The following is a 10,530-nucleotide window of genomic DNA, read 5'->3' on the forward strand; positions in this document are numbered from 1 at the left end:
GTCGCGAGGAGGAGGGCGGGGACCAAAAGGGTGGGCGCCGGGAGGTGGGGCGCCGCGCCGTGAGCGCCGTGAGGGCCGGCGCGGGGGGCGCAGGGGGCCTGCTTCCGGGGTTCGCGGCCTGCGCGCTCCGTCCGGGTCTGCGGAGACGAGCGGATTGCGTCGCACCTCTTTCCCGGAGCCACTTGGGGCGGGGGCGGCGCACTGCAGAGGCCCGGGTTCCCGCGGCTTGAGGGAAACGGCTGAGGGCCGGAGGATCTGCTTGCACAACCCGCTTCTCGCGCCCGCCGGGATCCCAGATCTTCACCCACCCCAGGAAACCATACCCTGTCCCCGTGTGGAGATGCAAACCGCTGAAAACCGCAGCGTGGACCCGAGCTGCCCTTTAGGACAGTCTCTCCCTGGGAAGATCCCTCTCGCGACCACAGCCTGTCGTCTGGGGACAGCTAAGGAGACACTGCTCAAAACTGGGGACGAAGACTTACCTGAAGCCGCAAGCTCATTCCGACTTCGCCAGTGACCTTGGAAGCCTCTTCTGAACAAGGTGTCTCTGTTGAACTTCCTGATTCTGGGGATAAAGGTGGCTATTCGCTTTCTAACTCTAAGGAGGTAATAGCGACTGGGTTTAAGAAAAAAAAAAAAAAAATAACACTCCAGACATGTTTAATAACAAGTGCAATATAAATATAATTTGTATTGACTTTAGGTAAGGTTGAAGGAAACCTTAAGACTGGGAAGAAACCCGTTTTAATTTGTTAGTACAAATGCAAAACTAATTCATCAGCCCCTCTACCTGTTTTTCTGGGAAGGTAGGTTTGAAGAAAGTGGTGGGAAGACACTTGCCTCAGAATTGCCAGAGCCCCATGTAGCCCCATCCAGAACGTTCAGTTTACTGAAGAGTCTCCTGATGAAACTGATTTCATCATTCTGTCCTACCATAGCTGAGGGTCAAAGGGCAGCCCCTCAGTTTGGCTAAGGGCTTTTCTTGGTGAGTTTCTTGTTACGTTATGTACTTACTCTTAGATCAGTCTTCCTTTTTACCCCTAAAGGGAGCTTTCTTCACAGAAGAGTGCTTCTGGAGAGTAGCATCCGGCGGTCCTTACCCTGACTGCTCTCTCCTTTCCCGGGCTCCCTTTCTCACCATTTTCACTGGGGTTTAGCACACACAGTTTAAAGTGTAACAGACTTCTATTTAAGCGCAGTCTCACATTACTTGGCAAATGTGAAATGCAGGAAACATTTTATTCAGTTGTCTCAGCTCATTTTCCTTTGGTTTATCTTCTATTTCTGTCTGATCATAAGGCTCAGACTTTAAGATTCCTTCTCTCTTACATTTTCTAAGTCTTGGAAAGCCCCTTCTTCTTGAAAAATGAAGCTTCATAACATAATGGAACCCCATCACAACAGAAATTCTTCTTTTGCCAAATCTTGACTTTACTAGATGGTAGTTTGTACCCTGTGACCCCACCCTCTTCACCTCCATTCAAGGTCCTATCAGTGGTGTAAGCCTCCTTCGACCTTCAACAAAGATAAATCTGCCCCTATGGCTTCTTGTCAAAACTGCTGTCTGTACCAGCATATTCTTCACCTGATGGCTTATGGTCTTTTGGGACAGTATCCTAGAAATTTGTTTTGTTCTCTTCCTTCTCCTCATAATCCAGGCTTCCAGGCCTTCTGCATCAGACATTCCTGCATTCTTCCCATTGAATTCCTCTTAGTTCTTTATAAGATTGTTGTGAAGCTAAAAAGAGAAGTGCCTGGAAAGTGCCATGGAAATATATCTTTGTTTAGAGGCGCCTGGGTGGCTCAGTCCATTAAGCGTCTGCCTTCGGCTTGGGTCATGATCCCAGGGTCCTGGGATCGAGTCCCGCATCAGGCTCCCTGCTCCTTGGGAGCCTGCTTCTCCCTCTGCCTCTCTCTCTCTCTCTCATGAATAAATAAATAAAATCTTAAAAAAAATAGACTAGAGAAAATTCTCCTTTTATTTCTCTAGACCTGAGAATATTAAATAACCAGCTCACAGGTGGGAAAATTCAGTGGGTGCCCAGAAGCCACATGGTCCCATAAGAAACTCCCAAGTTATAGGAAAATAAATTCAGTTAAAGTATTGACAAAGAAATGCAAGCTTTTCTTTTCGGGGGCTAAAGTGTAATTTTCTTGTGCTAAGAATATTTGAAGTCTAGTTTTTTGCTGCTTTTATCAAAATATGTATAGCTAGTACCTGACTATAATTAATTTAGTCATTTGCAACCTTTACCCAATACTGTATTCTCGACCTATCTTAGTTTTCCTTTTCCTCTTTCCATTTCCTTAAGGCTTGTTTGTGAGAGTGTGATTAGATTGATATGTCACTCCTCCAAGTTCCCAGGATGAGGAGGAGTTCTCATTTGCTGAGTGTATACTGTATACCTGGCACAAATTTACATCATTTAATTTAATTTTACACTTTTCTTAAGAAGTAGTTAATCTTAGTACACTTTACTGATGGAGAAAAGGAGGCCCATGAGTCACAGAGGTGGTAAATGGTATTGAGTACCTACTGCATGTCAGACACTATTTTAGATGCTGGGACTGTAGTGGTGAACAAAACAGATTGCATTCCTGCCCTGAAAGAACTGCTACTCTAATGGAGAGAGTCCGATGAAAGGTGTGTGAACAAATAGGCACTGACAGATGTTTAAAAGAAGTTAAAATAGGCAATGTGGTAATGATGCCAAGGTTTTTAATCTGAATAACTGAGTGGATGGGGGTGGATGGGGCAGGATGTGGTTGTGATGGAGATGGGAGAAATGATTAATTCTGTTTTGGGCATATGAAATGTCAAATAGTGATCAGGCATCCACATGGAGCTGTGGAATGGAAGTCTGAGCTCAAAGGAGAGATCCAAGCTGGAGATAAACATTTGATAGTCTTCACCACATAGACTGCCTCCAAGCCATGGGGTTAAAAAAAAAAAAGTGGATAATTTGTTTTTATATAAAGGGCTTTTTGGTCAGGTTGCTGTGTGAGCAAGGTGATTCAAACATGTCTTAGCTTGTCCACTCAAACTAAAGCCATCCAAAGCTGCTCAGCCACAGGCTAGTGGACTGTTACCATAGCAACAGTGTCCTGTCAAAGGGGATAGGGAATCTTTTCTCATTTTGAGGCTAGAGTCATGTCTACCATTTTAAAATGAAAGTGTTCATGACTACACTGTTACTCCTTTTATTAAGGCCCAAATGTATGCCTCAAATCCGTTTCAGGAACTGTTGTGATGAGACTACCAGCTCCTCTGCAGAAGTGGATTTTCATTAGTGTGTTAGGTATCCAAATAACCCCAACTTCTGAGCTGAACTTAAATGATGATGGCTTCATATTTCTATTTTAAGATATATACATAAAACCATCACTCAGTTTAGATTTTCTTATCAAAATTCTTTTGATAGCCTATTTTTGCTTATTTTTAAATTTTTATGGGGTGTTAGAAAATTTATCTTTCGTTGCTTTCACAGTACTCTGTATTTATTATACTGGTAACAGTTGCTATAATGTGCCAAAGGAAGTTGTTTTTGGGTAAAAATTCTTTTAGAGGAGGAAATAATGAGGCTAGAGATGATTGATTTCAGGTAAAGCGTTTCTCAAGGTGAAGTCTGTAATAAGAAAAGGCCCTTAATGCCCCCAAATATCCAGGTTTTACAATGACTTAATGTTCTACCTTTTGAGGATAATTTCTGTTAATCCAGCTCTGGATTTTTTTTGTAGTTCTGTTTTACTTTTAAAAGTAAAACCATACATGCATGTCATAGAAAATTAAAAATGAAGAAAGGCACCAAGAAGAAAAAAATCATTTGTAATCTCTCACTCAAAGATAAGTACTAATAATATTTGTGTGCATGTTATTCCTGCATAACTTTTAAAATAAAATAGAAGCATACTGAATATACTGTCTTGCTAAATAATACCTTTTTCTGATCACAAAGTAACACATTGTAGAAAATTTAGAAAATATATAAATGCAAAAAACCCAGAAAAATAATAATTACTTATTATCTTATTATCTGAGGTAGCCATTATGAGAAATATTCCTACATTTTCAAGGAATACATGTATTTTATTTTTTTATTTTAATTTTTTAAATGATTTTATTTATTTATTTGAGACAGCACATGTGTGCAACTGGGGTGGGGGAGAGGTCAGGGGTGGAGGGTCAGAGGGAGAGGAAGAAGCAGGCTCCCAACCAAGCAGGGAGCCCGACGTGGGGCTCAGTCCCAGGACCTTGAGTGACTTTAACATGATGCTGAGCCATGACAGATGTTTAACAGACTGAGCCACCCAGGTGCCCCTTAAAGAATACATGTATTACATATGTACACATATGTATGATAGATGTATAGATATTTTATGTTAAAGTGGGATTTCTTATTTTGCAACTTAATTTTTCCACAGAATATCATTCATAATTTTGTCTATTATTCTGCTACACAATTATTTTAACAGCTTTATAGTATTACATCCTATGGCCACATGATGTAATTGTTTGCTAAAAATACAGATACTTATGCACAGTGCCATGATTTCATGCAAGGGAGTAGGTTCATATCAAATTAAAATGAATGTCTTCAACAATTTTATGCAAGGTAAATCAGGACAGTAGGGTATCAAGATAATTTGTAAGGGGAAAATATGTAGCAAATGAGCAAGTTTCTAAGATATGGGTCTGAAAAGATTAGGGTAGCTCCCCAGCTTGCTGATGATGCATTTTTGAGCATAGGGTTGTGATTGGGGCATTTTATTTTCATTCAGCTATACTTAGAAAGGTTATTCAAAAGCTACTGAGCAATGTTAAAGTACCAGTGTGTTTTGCACAGTATGCTTATATACACCTGCGTAGATAGAGATACAGGAGCAGATACAGAACATCATCACCAACTTGATGAGGTTTATGGAATTCATGTTTTCAGTGTACAGAATATTTCAAACCGGCACTGAACATGGAGGCCTGGATGGAAGAACACCTCAGGTATTCATTCTTTTGGAGACTAGCAGACCAGAAACCAGGTTCCTACATTTTATGCAGCCTCTGTGGCTCTTTGGAAGGGTTAGTAATGAATTTCATAGTGAATAGTACTTGCATCAGGGATATTTTGGGACTTATTAAAAATTCAGGTTCTTGGAGCCCACTCGACAAAAATTCTCCGGTTTAACACATTAACACAGGTGATTTGTACGGAAATCAAACTATTAGAATGATTGGGAATTAATTTAGGGAACTAAGAAAAAAATGCCTGTGAGCTCCTTAGCATTAGGGATTTTTTTTTAAGATTTTATTTATTTATTTATTTGACAGACTGAGAGAGAGAGAACAAGCAGGGGGAGGGGCAAAGAGAGAGGGAGGAGCAGGCTCCCCGATGAGCAGGCAGCCCGATGTGGGACTCGATCCCAGGGTCCTGGGATCTTGACCTGAGCCGAAGGCAGATGCTTAACCGACTGAGCCATCAAGACATCCCACATTAGGGATTTTTTGGTTCTTATTTGTATCTCTGGCACCTAGCACAGTGCCTGTCCCACGGGAGGTGATAGATATATATTTATTACATTGACTATTTGTTTTAACACTTATAATATTGTAGTAAGTTCTTGCCTTGTATATAACATTTTTCTTCAGAACAGCTTGTCATAACTTTTCAAACCACTCTCATAATCTTCGTGATTGTGTCCTGCATACAGTAAGAATTTAATTGTTGTTGACTACATGAATGAGTAAAATAATGTGTGGTAACACCTACTCACTCTTACCTCAGAGCAGTGTGCTACCTCCAATTACCTGGGATGCTGCCTTTTGTCCCTGAAAGTATCACAGCTGGGAGTCAAACCTTCTGTGTTAAGTTTCTGCCAAAATTTCCACATGACCATGAATGAGCAACTGCTGAGCTCTACTGACTTGGGCTTTGTAATCTATAAATAAAGAAAATTGCAGAGATTCAATGAGATAGCACCCATGAGGATACTTTGAAATCAGTAAAGTGCTTTGCAGAAGTAAGTTATTATTATTCTTACTTTCTCCATCAAGGTCATCCCCATCAAGAACTTTTCCACCTGCCTCAGTTCTTGGGAGAGCCAGTCACTGTCCATTTACATGTGGTAAGCTTGGGGCAAGAGTATATTTAAGAACTTTATGAATATGACATCCTTAAGTGTCAGGGGTGGCAAATAAGTTGACCCATGTCCACCATTTCACCTCTGGTATCCAAGACCAATGTCACTGAAGAATTATAGTCCTCTACTTCTTATGTGCTCAGAAGTTGCCTCCCAAACTTTCTCAACCTAGTGCAGCCTCTGTGATTGTCACTGACCTTTCAGTAGAATCTATTTGCCATCTCTGATGTAGGATAAATTTATATATAAGTATGGATGTATTAGATTTGAGTTCTGCACATATTTTTTTAGAGATATGAGATTCCATTGTATGTATGAAAGATGTGTGGGCTGTGTGTATATATGTATTGTATGTGTATGTGTATAGATACAGATGTATGTATTATTTGTGAAACAATATTGAGTATAACATAAGACTGTGAGTGTATGTGTATATGTAAAATAAACAGAAACAAGAGGATATTAAGGTCATCTTTTTAGCTAGGCTTTAACATTAAAAAGTCACAATAAAGTCTTGGGAAAGAAGTTGAAAGAACAATATAAAGACTACGTAGGTCTCCCAGCCATTAGCAAGCGTTACAGTCAGCCCCGCAGACTGGACACCAGAATCAGATTTTTTATTTTATTGCTTGGGGGGCCCCAGCTGGAGTCTTACCTCTTTGGAACAGGATACAAGTCTGAAAGATTTGGATAATTTAGGTTTTACAATGTGATAATTGAGAGTTTAGTTCCCTGTAGTAGAAATACCAGTAGTCTTTTGGAAGAGTGTCTCAACTGTATCTCTTAGCATCTTGCTCAAGTATTTCATGTCCTAAATGAATTCTTCCCTTCAACAAAAATCAGTTCACTTATAGAGCATCTACTAGTATGCCAACCAGTGTTAGTGCAAAAACCCTGATCCCCCAAAGTTTAGATTAAAACATAAGTGCTCCAATAGCAATTTTAATTCCTACTATCAAAATACATGTAATATTGCATGATAATTGCTTGTGTCTCCCACTGAAGTTTGGATTCCTATGACACAGGGTTAATTTACTATTGTATTTCTATTGGTTAAACCAGGGGCTGGCAAACTTTCTGTAAAGGGTCAGATAATGAACATTTTAGGCTCTGTAGACCATATATTCTCTGTCTCAACTACTCAATTTGCCAATGTAGTGAGAAAGCAGCCATAGACAATATAAAAATGAATGGGTGTGGCTGTGTTCCAATAAAACTTTATTCACAAAAGCAGGTGGGTTGAAATTCGTTCTCTATTGCTTGGCATTTGGTCAGAGATCAATAGATTTTTATTAGTAGTAGTAGTGCTATGTTAATTTTGTTGAATTCATAAATGAAAGTCTAATGTTTGCTTTCATGGATCTTAAATTCTACTGGAGATTAAAACGATTACAACATGTATGAAAAGTCTTGTGATGGACCATGAGTGTGTATTATGGAAGCCCAGAGAACAGGCATCCTATGAAACTAGGGGAGTGGATTAGAAAAGTCGTCCTGGAAGACTTTTTTTTTTTTCTATTTTTTTAAGAAAAAATAGAATATAGAGAGGACAAGAGGTAGAAAGGATGTTCTAGGCTAAGGGAATAGCTCCAGTACAAAGGCAGAGCAGCATACAAGTCCATGACACACTTGGAGAACTGCAGGCGGTTCATTATGGGAACCTTAACTATGGAAGATAGCATTGCAGTTCGGTTCTTCCACTTGTGCTCTAACCTCCTTGTCTATTTTCCTTTGGGACCTACTCCATCCTTTTTTTTTCTTTATTCTCTTTCTCTTACTGCTTCTTTCACCTTCGTGGATAAACATGCTCAAGTATTCTCTTTATTTAAAACTACTGTTTCCATTTCTGCAATCACCACTACCACCACCATCACCGCCTGCACCATCACTTAAACCGCCACCTCCCACCAGCATCTTCACCAGCACCTTCGCTGTCTCTGCCACCACTACCATCTTCATCACCTCCGAGACCACCACCACCTTCATATCTGTCATCTGTACCATCCCTTCTGCCACCTCCTCCACTACCCCACCATCATCACCACCATTGCCATAGCCACAATGAAACCTTCTTTCGTCCTCCAGCCCTCTATAGCAGTCATGACACATCCCTATTTCACAGATGACCCTCTTGAGAGAGTAGTATGCACTTGCTTTTTCCTTTTTTTTTTTTTTTAAAGATTTTATTTATTTATTTGAGAGAGAGAGAATGAGAGAGAGCACATGAGAGGGGCGAGGGTCAGAGGGAGAAGCAGACCCCCAGCTGAGCAGGGAGCCCGATGCGGGACTCGATCCCGGGACTCCAGGATCATGACCTGAGCCGAAGGCAGTCGCCTAACCAACTGAGCCACCCAGGCGCCCAGCTTTTTCCTTTTTAACACTCTCATTTGCTGTTCGGCCCACTACAACCTGGTTTCAATTCTTGTCACCCCGTTGAAATTATTTGAGATAAAGTCATTACTTACCATGATCATCGTATTGCCATACTCAGTGGACTTTTTGGCCCTTAACATATTTGACCTCTCAGTGGCCTTTGATTCTGTTCGAATTTCGTAATGCTAAAACCTCTGGTCACCTCCTGATTTTTTGTCCTCTTCTTTTCAGTCCTCTCTAAGACCGTCATCCAGTTACCTCTTAAATGTGGGTGTTTTCTTGCCTGTCCACTGATCTCACAATCGTAAGTCAACTGTGTGTGTAACCTCTCCTACTCAGTTCCTACATCCAGTGAGTAGTAACAAGGAAGTTTGTTGCAAGTGAGTGAGAAAACTTAGGCAACGATGTGTTTGGCATAGCTGCTGAGGGGAGAGAAAGGGAGTTGGCTAAGATGTGCTGGTCAGGGCAGGGAGCCCAGTGGAATTTGCACATCTTAAATTTGTAATGTTTTGAAACCGCTCAGTGGTATATTATTTCCACCACGCTAAGAATAGGAAAAAAATTGATTTAGTGGATATTTGGGAAGAAAAAGGTATAAAATCTCTCTACATAAATTTCCTTAAGGTCTTCACTGGGACTGCTCCCTACACTGACATCATATCCTCAGATGGTTGAGAGTGTATGGTTATCAAAAAACGGGAATCTCTAACCACTTTGTATTTAAATCAACACATCCTTCTTGTTTGATGCGATAACTCTTTATTCTACCCTTCCTTCATTTTCAGAGATGTAAGTTTATATTTATTTTTAAAAAATTCATATGTAATAAAGTTAGATTTGTCTATAGACCTTGATGTAATCTTTATAGACTTTAAGATGATTTTTTAAATACCAAATCCTGGAACAGACACAATAAATTTTGATGTAAACATTTGGAGCTATCCCCCTAAAAAGGGGCTCCCTTGTATTTTTAGAACTGGTCTGAACCAGCTCTTTCTTAACTAGAATCCTTACCTGACAATGCATGGATAATTGCATGTCTGAATTCATATGTGTTATTTGGTTTTCTACTTCATGTTCCATTTTCTGTTGCAGATACTTGAACATATTACATAAAATTATTAGAAGTCAGAGAGAATTATATTTTGGATAAAATCCAAATATTTTACTGTGGCCTTTCATTTAGAGGTCCCCAGTCTGTCTCTCCAGCTGCAGCTTCCCCAGCCTCACAACATATGCTCTAGCCATATTGAATTACTTCTGAATCTTCAAACATGCCTTGCCCTCTCTTTCCAGCTTGTCCTTGCTCGTGCTACTCATTCACAGTAGATTACATTCTCTCTAACTAATTCCTGTGAACTTTTCAAAGCTTCTCCTTGGGATGTCTTTCCTGGCACCCTAATGTTAACTCTATCATAGGACTTCATGCATCACACTGTAATAATTCTATCTTTGTTACTCCTGCTAGACAGTAAGATCCTTGGAGACTGTTTTTGTCCTGATATCCAGTGCCTAGCACAGGGCTTGACAATTGAAGGCATTCAATAATTGATATTCAGCTGAATGAATGAATGAATGGATGAAAGAAGTTACTCTTTGTGTTTCATTTTTCTTTTTAAGTCACATTACTCTTTTTCATATTTTCAGTCATTTGTCACAGTTTTTTGAATATAATATCATGTTTTAGTAGTACTTAATATAAATATTGTTTGTGAGTGTTTTTGCATTTTTGTAGTTATCTAGTATTATTCACCAGAGATCTTGTGCTATTCCTGCTCCCCTAGGAGCTTCACCTCCTCTGTTTTTATGCATTTACTTGCTTCCACCTGCAGTCCTGGACTGGTTCGTACTGCAGCAGAAAGTATAAAAGCCTTCCTGCCAGGGACTGGAGGTTGCCTTAAAATCAAACTCTCCTTTTTGTTGGTACCTGGCATCTTTTCTTCTCTTCTTACTTGTAGGTCACCTGGTTCCTACTGACCTGCCTGAGCTTTTGCCTTGCCTTCCAGCTTTGGGAATCTTCAGTTC

The 10,530-nt window shown here is 40.1% G+C and overlaps 1 long non-coding RNA gene across 1 annotated transcript; it reads left to right on the forward strand.

Annotated features, from left to right (window-relative positions):
- The first annotated feature begins 68 nt into the window (after window positions 1-68).
- LOC118015132 lies at window positions 69-9,342 on the forward strand. Its single transcript, XR_004680538.1, has 3 exons — window positions 69-606; window positions 6,047-6,117; window positions 8,737-9,342. It is a non-coding gene; the product is annotated as an uncharacterized LOC118015132 (long non-coding RNA).
- Window positions 9,343-10,530: the final 1,188 nt, after the last annotated feature.

This window comes from Mirounga leonina, unplaced genomic scaffold, assembly GCF_011800145.1.
Source record: "Mirounga leonina isolate KUSES-001 unplaced genomic scaffold, KU_Mleo_1.0 Mir_165, whole genome shotgun sequence".
Classification (NCBI taxonomy): domain Eukaryota; kingdom Metazoa; phylum Chordata; class Mammalia; order Carnivora; family Phocidae; genus Mirounga; species Mirounga leonina.